The 14,598-nt window shown below is 38.2% G+C and overlaps 1 protein-coding gene across 3 annotated transcripts in view; it reads right to left on the reverse strand.

Annotated features, from left to right (window-relative positions):
• The window catches only part of LOC149165890 (uncharacterized), a 125,581-nt gene that overhangs the window by 61,139 nt on the left and 49,844 nt on the right, over positions 1-14,598 (reverse strand). Inside the window, exon 2 of one of the 3 annotated variants that reach the window (XR_016260794.1) lies at positions 6,921-7,423. The exons of the other annotated variants lie outside the window; for them this stretch is intronic. The gene's annotated coding sequence lies outside the window, so the exon portion shown is untranslated. Of the gene's footprint in view, positions 1-6,920; positions 7,424-14,598 lie in introns of those variants that run through there. 3 annotated transcript variants of the gene reach the window in all.

Genomic DNA, 14,598 nt, shown 5'->3' on the forward strand with positions numbered 1-14,598 from the left:
GTTACCTTCCCAAGGCTTCCTTTTGAAAGGTGGTTTCCATTTTACCATCAACGCTAAATCAAAACTTTGAGGTTTAAGGTTACTTCACCTTTCTTCCACCTGTATGAGTATACCCGCCAACTCATCGAAAGTAGGAGCCTTCTCCCTTATTGCAAGACATGTGTTGAACCTCCGATACTCATCTAACATTCCATTTAAGGTTATAGTGACTAGGTCAAAGTTAGATATTGATTCACCTATATCTCCAAGTTTTTCTTTAATGTCCTTAATTCTTGAAATACAATTATTGATGCTTTCATTTTCTTCCATTTTAATAGAAAGAAGTTTACTCTTTAGAGACAGCGGTCAATTTGTATTCTTCAACTTATACAAATCCATAAGTGTTGTCTAGGTCTCGTTAGATGTCTTGCAGTCTCTAATATGTGGTATAATGTTGTCTTTTACAGACATTCTTAGCAACACTTTCGGCTTAGTCTCTTGCTTCTCTCAATCTTGAATTGATGTAGTTCTAGCTCCTATAGCGGCATTTGGCTTCACTTCATCACCACTTGCTATCGACAGACATTATATCCTTCCATCAATATTTGCATTTTAAATATCCAATTCATCTAATTGGTGTCATCCAACTCGGTTACTTCGTTTAGATATGATTTTACTAGAGGATTAGTCATCTTGAAACAAAAGTTTCTCCAACTTTCAAATCAATCAACAACTTTTAAGAGGAGAGTTGAGGGAGCGGGGGCGAGGAGGTTGAACCCTAGCTGCCTCTGCCCTTGGTTCGTGCCTCTCTTTTGCTTCATGGATGGGTCTCTAGAGGCTTCCATTTGTTGTTGTCGATGCTTGGTGGCGGAGTTATTGTGCGGCGGTTCTGGTATCAACCTATTTCGAGGGGAGAGTTTAAGGGAGTGGGGGAGGGGCGGCTACCCTCGTTGCCTCTTCCCCTGGTTCATGCCTTTCCTCCTTGACCAGGTCTCTGGGGTTTCCGTTCGCAGTAGTCGCTATTTTTGCTTTTGGTAGTTTTGCCTTGGCGGGGCATATGTGTCACAAGTTTTTTATCGGTTTTTGGTTTCCTTCTTTGGGGTTTTAGGCCCCTGTTCTATACAGGATTTGCTAGGGTTTTCAATCTGTTTATTGTAATGATTCGAAGTCTGTTTTAGGGCTTTTGACGGGTACTCCTTTTGGAGTTTTGCACTGTAAGTGGCTTATGCTCACTATTCTACATATGTTATTAGCATCTACAACATGTAATTTTATGATATTATTAATGAAAATTATGAATTTTCCATGTGAACAAAAAAAAAATCAACAATTTTTAAGCTGCTTAGAAAAAAAATTCAAATAAAAAACATAACGTCAAACCGAATTTACGCAATTCCATAGCAATTGATTCTATAGTAGCTCCCTGCTTACTCCAACACCTTCATGCATCAAGGCTATCACTCTCCCTGATGGTCACTCTTTGATATGTTTAATCCACAATTCGCTCGGCCAACAAAATTTTATGGTCAAATTTCCAACCTTATATATAACCTTCAAAATTTTATTGCCAAATTTGCATCCTTCTATATAACCTTGTTTTTTTTTTTCCACGCACTTCACGTTGCCGCTTCACACCACAACTACAAGCCACAGCTTCACACACATTTCTAGGTTTTGGCGATAAATCAAAAGATTAGTTTATGGCATGCATACAAGCAACTACTCAAATTAAACAATTGTACCTACAAACGTGGGTCGATGTATTCGTTGGTTGTTTAGCGATTTCTTGTCCTACCGTTGTCATTGTCTCTCTCTCTCTAGTTTATGTGCAAATCGACAACTGTTGCTAAGTGGTGGATAGAGTCGGTACACTTTGAATGTCGTTGTGGGTACCATTATTTGTTTCAACTTTCAACCCTCATATGGTGTTTATAGCCCTATCTTTCACCCACGCCTTAAATGATTCCTCCTTTACGCCCCTTTCTTCTGGGGACTCCTTCCACGCCCACACGGCCCACAACAGCGACACCAACATGGTCCTTCACACTAGACTCACGCAACACAACACTCACACCCTCGGTTCTTCCTAAGATCTGGTACCAATTTAGAAAATGGAAGGTAAAATATGAAGAAGGGTTGTAGCTCATTGGTGAGACAATCACTCACACAAGAAGCTGCACCACACCGTTACTTGCATTCACCAGGGCAACAATCTCTTGCATATATAGTATCACAATCTAGTTAAACATATTCTTAGACTATAAAATGTGATAACTTACAAAGACTATAGACAAACAACCCAAACAAACATAACAAGTTCTATTATTGGGAGAATCTTCTATATTTCTCCATTATTATTCTAACCGGCCATAGTCAACACATTTGGTAAAATAGATCGTGACATTCAGTCACCATATAATTTAGCTTCTTCTAATGTTTTCTCTCTTTTGGGTTAAAGGATGCATTTGTTCTCCACGGGTTTCACCTTTTTTCAGTTGATAAACCTACAGGTTTCTTGAAACCTACAGGAAGCTAAACATGATCATCAGGGAGGACATCTACAAGCAGTTCGTCCACATCACCTGGGTCAATCCTCCAAGAGGGTTGCACCCAAAGATGGCCTTCTATGCTGAGCACTTCTTGGAGTTGAGAGACAGGCTCATTGTTTGACTCCAGTATACCTTTTACCACTGGATGCATGCTCTTCGCATTCCTCTAGGTCAGTTCAGAGTATGTTCTCATAGACTTCGGGTAGAGACGAACCACCAGGTGGATAGACCAGACATACTCTGCCAGGTGTGTCATTTATAGGAAGTGGACACTGAAGTGCACTTCATTCTTGGATGCCCTGTCTACTATGAGATCATAGGAAGGTTTCATTGCTTGTTCAAAGATTCTCGGACCCTCGCCGACTTTTTCAAGTATCCTAATCAGAGATGTTTGGCCCTATATATGCAAGAGGCTCTTAGGTTCCGAGCGCATATTCTTTAGCCTCCCATTAGACCAAACCCCACACAGAGGATCACGACATTTTTAAGGGTACTACCTTCACACAGGGGCACCAAGAGATTGATTGATACCAGTGCGTATCCAGACTCCAGATCAATGAGGATTCATGGGACCTCACCACATGAGATCTCAGCAACAGATTTGTCTTAGATCCATTCCTGGGAGACGAACTAGGTCCTCCAGCATTCAGCAGTGCACAAACCCCCCAGGAAACGATTTAGTGGACAATCCGCACTTTCCACCAGCTCTTCATTGGGCCAACAGACTTTGTTGAGTTTCTGCAGTGTTATTCATTCAACCTCGGATGTTAGGAGAGATAGGTCTGATCCTTAAACCTATTAGCTCCTTGATCTTCTCTGCTAGGGCCAAATGTTGATTTACTTCATGCATTTAATCTTTTATAGGAGACCATTTGGTTCTCCCGCTTTGTATAGACATCATCGTACTCAACAGTCCCTTTGACCTACTTTGTGGTCATTAGTTGGATATAAATATAATTATCTTATATACAGGGATAAAATAGAGACATCCCCTCTCGCGGTGTATATATATTCTCATCACAAAGAGACACTAGGCAGGGCGCAAAAAGGAAACAATCTAATAAAAACATCTCAAGAATTGAATGGTCCAAGATACTAAACCATTAACCACTCACAATTTATGGATAACAGAGAATTATTGGGGGGAGTCCACAATAATAGCAAGATCCAGGGACATTCTAACAAAATCTCTGAATGCCTTTGGAGGTAAAATCAATCATATGTGGATGAAAACACTGAAGATTAAGTTGCTGCATTTTGGAGTTATCCATGCAAAAAGGATGGGGGATACATTACTTATTTCGGCACACCCTTTTATCGAGGGAGGTCTATGCACTGGAATCCAGTGATTGAAAATTTTGGAAAGAAAATAAGAAGCTGAAGCACCCAATGGCTTAATCCCCGACTTAGGAAAACTCTATCAAAGCAATTCTTTCGAGCCCCCTAACTTTATATGTTCTCGTCTTTCTCAACTCATGTTTGGAACTCTATTTGAAATGAGAAAGTCCCCTAACTTTATATGTTCTCGTCTTTCTCAACTCAAGTTTGGAACTCTATTTGAAATGGGAGAGGATGATCAGAAATTTCTTATGTCGTTCCTTGTCTCTTGGGAAACAGTCAAATTTACACAATATTTAGGAGGGTTGGCCATTAAGGAACCCAAGTTGACGAACACTACATTGGTAACAAAGATTTTGTGGAACTCATTAGTGGGAAGCCTTCTTGGTGGGAAGAAATTGTCACATATAAATCTGGAAGCACAAGAAATCTATTTCTAAAGATACCCTATTTTCCAAAGGATTGCAAATCTTTAAAACCATTTCGAAGGCATTTCCCTTAATTTCAAACCTTGTTACTCAAAATCCAAAGCTTGCTGTTAATGGCAAGATTTGGGCAAACCTTATCCTTGGAAACTCTCCTCTAAAATCCAATCTGGAATTCTCTCCAACTAAAAGATGGTGTAAGGTTAACATCCTGTTAGTTCTAGCCGATATATCCTAATGGATTAATTAAATCCAATTCTGGAATTCTCTGCCACCAGAAGATGGTGTAGAGTTAACAATCTCTCAATTTTAGCCGACATTTCCTCGTGGATAAATTCTGAACCTCCCGTTTGGAAGTGGACCCATCCCATTCCCCTTCCTGAAACTTTAAGCTCCCTTTGGACCTTCATCACACAAGCTCTGGAAGGGAAAGCTCCAGTCAAGAAAAGAACAAGTGACGATGTAATCTAAGCCTTAAGGTACCCAGTCAAGAACAAAAAATTAGATACCTCAAACTTCTTGGAAGAACCGTATCCAAAGAACTAATACAAAATTAATCAGGAAAACATGTATTTCATAGTTTCTAAAGGTGAAATGGGCAGAGCGAATTTTCAATTAAGCGAAAATGAAAAAGTTCGGATAAATAATTTGGGATTCGCAATCGGGAAGAGAGAAGGGAGTATACTGTCAAAAACAGTATATAAATTGTAATCACATTTAGATAATCACCTTCAAAATAATATTAAAGCCTCGGTGCAGAATCATTTTTAAAAATTGCTGCTCTTTAATTAATCATTGAGGGGAATTTTAGCCCTTCGGATTATGGAGGGATAATCTTCACCAAAAATAAGCAAGAGTAATTAGGAAATTTGCTTGGGACATTGGAGCACCAACAACCAAGCAGTATCACTTGCATTATTCAAAACGTTTAATGTGGCAATAGCTCAATTATTAGAAATCTCAAGCTCTTTCAATGTCCTGATGGGGAAAATTGGAGAGTAACATACACATGTAGAAAAATTTTAACGAGGTTCCACAGCTAGGACGGAAAACACATTCTCCAGAAATGCATTTATGCCGCAGACAACATGGCCTTTTAGGCATGCAAATCCAATTCAAACATGCCAAAATTAACAACGGGGAAAATCAGATCTCGGTACGAAAGCAATGAGGAGATGTAGCATCTTAGCTTCAAGATATGCCACTATGACTCATAGCTAGCAGGTTACGTATTTTAAGTGATAGCATCTTAGCTTCAAGATATGCCACTATGACTCATAGCTAGCAGGTTACGTATTTTAAGTGATTTTCTGATTTAGTGTTGTGGGCTTCTCCTCCTCTCTCCAGGCTTCCTCGTTCTTAACTCTCCGGGAAAGGTTGGCATATTCCAGCATTAATCCTTGGTCAGTAAAGCCAACGATTATTGGAATTTCCAATAAAATCTCAGGTTCAATACGCTTTTAAAAAAACTGAGGCAGCAGGTGACATTTCAAGTCATAATATTATAATTTATATGATACTAAGTTTATATATATAGGCATAGTCTAATTTGTTGATAAAATGGTCATTTTTATAATAATTTTTCTGGTTAATTGTAACTAAAATTTGGTAGAGATTTTGAAAAATTATAGTTTAAGTGGTTTAATCTGTAGATTTCGGATGTCCCTAGATTTTTCAAGATGCTGAATCCATTTATGTATTCAAAAATACATTTTAAATAACAAAAAATTACATTTTTTCTTGAAATTGTTTTACTGTATTCCAGTGAAAATTCTATTTCTTCTATAAATTAAACTAAATATATATATAGACTCAATTCATTATTAATATTATAGATTAATATAAAAAAAATCTATTTCCTCTATAAATTAAACTAGACCTGCCTATATATATATGAATATATATTACTTAAAATCAAATATATACCATGCTTCAATGAAACTAAATTTCAATAAAAACGGCCTAACATGGCTCTGTTTGTATATATGGAAGTTGGTAAAGCTAATGGCGCTGTTGCTGATGAGAGAGCAAAAACATCATGTCGAAAATTACACTTTATAAGCTTAAAATATGGAAAGGATTGAAAAACATTATTATGGTCATTTAAAAGGAAAACATAGTTATATAAATAGGTGTTTTCTATTGAATTTTGGCAGATTAATTTTCTTTTAATCTAATTTTTTATTTTATGGTTACAAATGAAAGATGTTTTTATATTTTTCTTGTCTATTGTGTATCAACTAATAGAATTTCAAATATTAATTATTTTTACATTTTTGAATTTATATCTATTTTTTTACATTTACCTAATAAAATAATGAAATTACTATGCAAATTATCAAAAAATAACAAATAACATCATGTAAATACAGACTTGTAAAATGAGGAAAATAATCTCAATTATTGTATATCAATTAGTGATTGCACTGATTATAGTATCTAACCCGCAATAAAGTATTCTGTGCAGCTAATTCAGATTTTCTTATTCATTTTCTTAACCATTGACATATATTAATTATGTTCTCTACCCACCTTAAAAGTAAGAATTAACATATAATATATAACTTTTTATTCCAATAATTAGTTACATAAGAAAAATGGAGGAACAGACATAGTGCACAGATTGCTCAAAAACAATTTGTATTATTCAATCACAACACCCAAATACCTGCCACATAAATAGTGTTCATGAGATCCAACAAATTCCAAACAAAGAGAATATTGTTGAAAAAATCTCTCAACAAAAGTCAACAACTAATAGTCCAATCTTACCTATTTACAAATGTAAGCATTATTCCAAGTGCCCCATTTAATGCTTACATTTACATCATTACAAAAATTAATACAAAAATGTCAAATTACAATTCACATGATATGTCTCTATCACTGGTCTTCTTTGGCACTTATCCCCACTTTGAAGTCTCACGGACAACGCTCTTTTCACCACCACAATATTTGAACTTCTCATTCAACTCATTTAAGACATAATCACCTCTAACCATCTTTGATGTAGTATAATTGACTTCACCACCACAATATTCGAGCTTCTCATTCAACTGATTTAAGACATAATCGCCTCTAACCATCTTTGATGTAGTATAATTGACGATCTCCCAAAGAAAAATCTCGATACTAGATTATATCCAACAGTGAATTATGTAACTGACCTTTCTACACACATAAATCTCATAACAAAACTAATAACAGATTCACACAATCAAATTAATGATGCATTCTCTCCACACCAAAAAATATCAAAAACCACTAATATAATTATATTTCATTGTTCATTAATTGATCATCACTTACCCACTGTAACTTAATAAACTACACTATAAAAATAAAAGCAAATCCCTACCAACAACCTCCTCTCCTTTTTCTTTATTTTTTTTAATACATTAATAATAATCACTAACATCCAAATTACAATATTATATTCACCTAATAATAACCTCTCGTACACAAATATAACCGTCAATTGACTTGAGACCATTTTGTAAGCATCTAAATGTGCTTTTAGACTCTCTTCCTAACCGATGGCCTTATTTAAGACGTACTCACCCCATCACACACATCATTGACGAGTGGATGCAGGTGGCGGCAAAACTCACAGCCAACTCAGTGGCCTGGGCAATAGTCGTAGCAGCCCCACTTTCAGGGGCCTGGGGAGTCTTAGCAGCTCTACTTTCAGCGAGTTTAGCGTTTGGATACTTCAACTTGTGAGTTGACATAATATCAATCTGTGACGAGCGGTCGAAGTGACCAGCATTATTTTTCCCTTATTGTGAAGAAGTTACACACAGCAAATAGTGACTATACTCATTCAAAAAAACATAATAGTCTGATAATTGTTATAATAGTTGGATGATTCAGAAAATATTGATGCCGTGAATTATTATAAACTCACAACGCCGCCAAAGTATCAAACTTTTGTATTTGATGTCAAGTAATGAGAAAAAAGCAACGCTCCCCGCAACACAATTAGCAGACAAAAAATCACGTTTTCATGAAACTCAGGTGTCCACGGAAAAGACAACAGGTGAACGGCTTCCGTGAAATATATCTGGCACCTTGTCTGTGTAGATCTCTAAATGATCCACGCAGATCCGCACGTGCAGGTCTCTCCACCACTCGGCAGAGTTGTTTTACCGAACCAGAGTTGTTTTACCTGTATTCCGGCTACACTATTTCTAACAATTCTGATCTACACTGTGAACAGATTGACAGATCCAAAAACAAACACACAGAGGCACACATTTACAGTACTCGATTCTGTATTCCGGCTACACTATTTCTAACAATTCTGATCTACACTGTGAACAGATGGACAGATCGCAAAAAAAACACGCAGAGACACACATTTACAGTTATATATATGCAGAGAATCAAATCCCAGATATCTTACCTCTTCCAGGGCTCTCCCTGGGGGGAGTTAGGCCCATATGAACTTCCATACAAACAAGAAAAATGGAGGAGCAGAAATAGTGTGTGCAGATTGCTTTAATTACACTACCTAGATACATGTCAAATAAATAGTGTTCATGAGATTTAAAATCTAATGTCAAATAAATAATGTTTATGAGATTTAAAAGATTTTAAATAGATACATGACCCATGTCAAATAAATAGTGTTCATGAAATTTAACGAATTTCAAATAATGAAAATATTATTAAGAAAATTTCTCAACCAAACTCAATAACCAACTGCCAAATTTTACTTATTTATTAATATATTATTCAACATATTATTTTTTTAACCAGAAGTATATAGCAAATCCAAACAATCTCAACCTTATTTGCAGAGAAAAGATTGCGCCCACGAAACCAAAAGATTGAAAATACTTTTGATCGATCATAAATGTGAGATCATGCAGAGAAAGCTTGTGAATTCGGTTTAGAGAAACATGCTCACTCGACTCCCATAGGTTTCGGAAAGCCTCAAAAACATTTTCCAAATTTCCAATCAGACTTATCTGAAATACTTAGAGCCCATTCGCAAATCTAGGTATTTCACAGGATAGGAATTTATTTTATTGCTTCTACAAATGTGGATAGCGGAAGCATTGATAGAAAGCAAACAGAAAATTAAATTTATTGAATAAGGATGTTTATCAAAATGCAGCAACCAGTACACCTCAGTTTGATTTGAAACATCCTAGTCTCACAAGTGTTTTGTTTTTTTGTTTTTTTTGTTTTTTGTTTTTTTTTGTTTTTTTAAATTCTAACTATTCTATTAATATAATATAAATTGATAAATTTTTTACTTACTGGAGATAAGTGTGTTTTTTGTTTTTGTTTTCTGACTATTCTGTTAATATAATATAAATTGATAAATTTTTTACTCACTGGAGATTTGTTGAAAATGTAGAAAGCAAGGTGTTTTCGAATTGTGTTCATGAGTTAGACTTCAGTTAGGATGAGTTATTTACAGTTTACTGAAATAGTCATCAAATTAACATGGGTAGAGTTGAAGCTTTAATTAAGAGGAGTTTTCATCAGTTTTACTAGAGGTGGCAGTTAGCAATTCAATTAGAGCGAGTTAGTCTTCAATCTTGATTCAAGGAAGAGCGAGCTAAATCTCCAGTGTTGATTGGAGAGAGAACGAGTTAACTCCAATGATAATTGGAAAGAAAAGCGAGTAACACTTTCAGTTAACTCGCTATCAGAGCTCAAGTTCTAAATTATGCTGGGCCTCCTTGCATGGATCAAAGTTCACCTGTAAAGCGAAGATGAAGGCATAAGTAAATTAAAATTAATTTGCGCACAAAGGTTTGTGACAACACAGAGCTCACGAGTCTATGAGAGAGCCTTGATTGTAAAGCAAAAGAATTGTGTCCTAAGAAATAGGAGGCACAAATGCACTAGGATTTAGGAGTTAGTTGTGCACAGAGAAGAGGAGTTGGATCCTAAGAAATAGGAAGCAAGAAGTGCACAGGGTATAGGGATTTTCCCTATAAAATACAAGGAATTGTGCTGCGATTTAGGAGCCTCCATTGCACTAGGAAATAGGGAATTTGCGGAAGGATTGAGGAGGCTTCTAGTGCGCAAAAGAGGGTAGGTTTTGCAAAGCAAGTCAAGGAGGCAACAGAGGAAGAATTTTGTGCTAGAGGGTCGAGATCAAGCAGGATCAAGGCCAACCAAGATCAATTGTGTTAGCTGATATTTGAGACAAAAGCAGAATGCTTTCTCAAAGAGACAAGCTACTTTGTAATAGATCCAAGTGCTCAAGAATAATCAATAATATAGCCACATCAAGCAAACAGGTTTTCCCTGTTGGGTTTCCTGAGAAGACAAATGTGTCAATATTTGTGTGATGTGTTTTTATCTTTGTGTTTATATTCTATTGCTTATGAATTGCTAAGAGACTTTGTATCTTGGTGAAAGTAAACTAGATTTTAATTTTCAATTATTCATCTAAGTAGTTGCAGAGTTTCATGGAAATTTAACATGGTAGCGGAACAGAGATTAGTATAAAGACCAGCACCAGATTGACCAATTAGTGGACAACGCAAATCAAACAGAAGGCTTGCGCTAGAGTTTGAAGAGCAGGGAAATTCTTTGGATAACAATACGACGTTCCAAGGACTAAGGTCAGATCACAGTTTAGAGGGAGCCTCAAATTTTTGCGCATGGAAGGAGCAGATCTCAGTGGTGTTGGAAGATAGTGGGGTGCTAGAGTTTGTGAAGCAGCAAATAGTGCCACATACAAATCCAAAACAATTGGCTCAGCATAACAAGAATGATACCAAGGTGAGGAGAATCATTCTTGAGGGGATCGGAGACCATATTATCCCTCATCTCCATGAGAAGAAGATAGCATATGAGATGTTAAAAGCCATCTTAGATTTGTATAAGGGTTCCAGTGATGCTAGGAAGCTTGCTCTCAAGGAGAATTTAAGAGGTATTTGGATGAGCAAAGGAGAGCCCATCATCACATATCTTTCAAAGTTCACTCATGTTCGAGATGAACTAAGTGGTGTGGGTGAGATGGTAGCAAAAAAAGGCCTTGTGAGTCTTGCGCTCCTAAGACTCCATAAGTATTGGTATAGTTTCTAGGATGCAGTAAGCGACAGAGAGAATATTCCTAGTTGTGAAAGGTTTTGTAACGACTGCGTTCAAGAAGAAATTCAGAGAGGAACGAGAGCTGGTAGAGAAGTTCCAGCAGAGAACAAAGAGAACTTTGCCCTCGCAAGCAAAGGTAGCAAAGCCAAGAGCAATAAGGGCCAAGGAGAGGTCGAGTCTAGTCAGAAAGACGAGAAGAAGAAGAAGAAGAAGAATTTGAGTAAGATCAAGTGCTTCCATTGCCACGAGTTTGGGCACTATGCCACTGAGTGTCCTAATTGAATGAAGGAGTCTAGTAAGGATCATGTCGCTACATCAGGAGAGGTAGATTTGTCTTTTACCTAGTTCAAGAAAGGTTTCTCATTGATAACTTGCATGGCAAGCTCAGTGGATAGCAGTGTATGGTATATTGATTCGGGAGCATCCTTCCACATGACTGGAAACAAGAAGTATTTCAGCTACCTGAAGGAGAAGGACATGCAATTTCAGATTGAGTTAGGAGATGATGGCATGTATGCAGCTAGAAGAGTTGGTACTATTAATTTTCGAAGTGAGTCAGGTAATACTCTCCATCTCAAAGATATCCTCTATGTTCCAAGCTTGAAGTAGAATCTTGTTTCAGTAGCTAACCTTAACGATAAGGGTTATGATGTCATCTTTAATAAAGGTAAGGCTTACCTCCAACACTTAGCTTCTGGATGTAAAAAGCAGATAGGTGTGAGGATGAAGAATCTTTACAAGTTCCAAGTAGAGACACGCCAACCTTGAGCAACAAGGTAGGGAGTGCGCATAATAGATAAGTGATGGTTGAGGAGAGCAGAGCTTTGAGGGAGTCTTTAGAGAAAGAGCAGGTTAGAGTACCTGAGAAGAAGCTACTCAAGATGGAGGCTCAACCACTATCTTAGTTTGAGTCTCGGCTAGTTGGCAGATGGGCCGACTAGCATGATGATGAGGAGCAGAGCCCAGGGCGAGTGGAGGCAGTCGCTCAGTCAGTGACTCCCAATATAGGGAGAGTTCGAACCAAGTGGGAAAAAGAGTTGTTTAGGGAAGATCATAAGAGAGTTGAACCTCCCAGTACCACCTTCAGCTAGAGTAAGCAGCCACAAAAATACACGGGGTACATGGCACTTATGACTGAGGTGATAGCCTCGTAGAGCATGGTCGGAAGGAACAACTCTTCAGATCAGATTCCGCGAGAGAAGGCAGGGAAGTCTTCTAGTTCAGAGGGAGCAACTGCGACAACGGAGAACGTGGTAGTGTTGAAGACAAATCCAGGTGGACAAGGTTCTTTCAGAAGTATCTTCCTCACTAAGAGGGAGTGTTGAAAATGTAGCGAATAAGGTGTTAAGTTATGGTATGTTCTATGCTTATAACAGTTTACTTCTTTTTCTTATTATATTCCACAGATTAGTAATCACATGTACATAAAGTAAAGTGCAGATAGAACATTAAACGATCGACAAAAAACAAGCCAAGACAAGAGACACAAGATGTGGCGGCTAGCCAGGGACAAACCCCACAATGTGTGGGGAAACCCTTTAATCAAATCTTCTTTTATCTTCAATAATTCAGCAGAGAGAAATAGTACAATAAATCTGATTTATATCAGCAATAGCAAACCCTAGATCAACAGCATCAGCATTAGCGGCTTCATTATCAAACTAGGGCAGACGATATCTCACAAACCGACCGTCGGATTGACTTCATTCCACCACCAAAAGTTGCGGCTTTCAGAGGAGGTTCAAATGAACCTACAGCGCGGTTCCAAAGAGGAGATCTTTTAGGCCACGCAGGTCAATCTTTACTTCTGCAGTTGTAGTTTTAGTTCAGCAGTTTTCGGCTTCAAACTAGAGCAGTCAATATCTTGCAAACCATTCGTCGGATTGACTTCATTCCACCACCAAAAGTTGCGGCTTTCAGAGGAGGTTCAGATGAACCTACAGCGCAGTTCCAAAGAGGAGATCTTCTAGGCCACGCCGGTTAATCTTTGGATCTGCAGTGGCAGCTTCAGGTTCAACAGCATCCGGCTTCACATGTGTGAGAGAGAGACCCATTTCTGCGCAGTTGAGAAGAGACTCATTTCTGCGCAGTAGAGAGAGAGAGAGATGTGATGAGAAGAGTGTAAATGAGGAAAAGTCCTCTTATATTTATACACAACGTTGGTGTTTGAATAGATGCGACTGTTGGGCTTCTGAGCCTACATGAGTTGTAGGTCGGCTTGATAATAATTCCATAATCAAAATAAATTCATATCTCCATGAATACTTATCGGAATCGAATGATCTTTATATCAATCCTACACCTCTCGACGAGAGGAATCTAATAAAAATGTTATCAGCCATGAATAAGATGACCCACATGAAGTTTTGCCCTGGTTGCCAATTTTAACACTCCCTCTCAACCAGGGAGAACTTCATCTGCAATCTGTCTATCGGTCGTTACTATTCATCCATCAAATGCACTGCCCTGTACATCCTGACCCTTGCCCTACTCTGCTCTTTTCTGCCTGTTCTGCTTTGTCTTGTTCTGCGCTGTACTGTTTTACTCTGTTCTGCTCTGCTCTTGCATTGTTCTGTTCTACTCCGCTTTTGTCCGAATTATGAAGAAGAAGAAATGATCGAGGATGTATCATACTGACTCAAAGTCAATCTCAAAGTATGTACCATTGGTCCCAGACCAGTCTCAACCAACCCAAAGTCAGCGTCATAGTGAGTACAACTCCACTGGTCCTAGACCAGTATCATCTTCCACTGACTCAAAGTCAATCTCAAAGTGCGTACCACTGGTCCCAGACCAGTTTCAACTGACCCGAAGTCAGCTTCATAGTAAGTACCACTCTTACCACTGGTCCCAGACCAGTATCGCAGTCTCAGAGAGTGTACCACTGGTCCCAGACCAGTCTCAACCGACCCGAAGTCAGCGTCATAGTATCTACCTCTCACTAGTCCCAGGCCAGTACTGCACTGACACGAAGTCAGTCTCGGAGTATGTACCACTGGTCCCAAACCAGTCTCAACCAACCCGAAGTCAGCGTCATAGTATGGCACAACTCCTACCACTGGTCCCAAACCAGTATCATTGATCCCAAATCAATGGAGGTCATCCTAGCGTAGGGAGTACGGTAGATACAACGACGCATCCATCGGTACTACTATGGTCCCTAACTTCATTTCCCTGCTCATTGATCAGATGAGAAGTACTTCCCATGAGTCCCAGATTGCATGGGTAGGATGCCTCGACAAGAG

The sequence above is a fragment of the Pinus tabuliformis genome, chromosome 5_1 (genome assembly GCF_031772625.1).
Source record: "Pinus tabuliformis cultivar Carrire ecotype Pingquan chromosome 5_1, CPIR1, whole genome shotgun sequence".
In the NCBI taxonomy this organism is placed as follows: Eukaryota; Viridiplantae; Streptophyta; class Pinopsida; order Pinales; family Pinaceae; genus Pinus; species Pinus tabuliformis.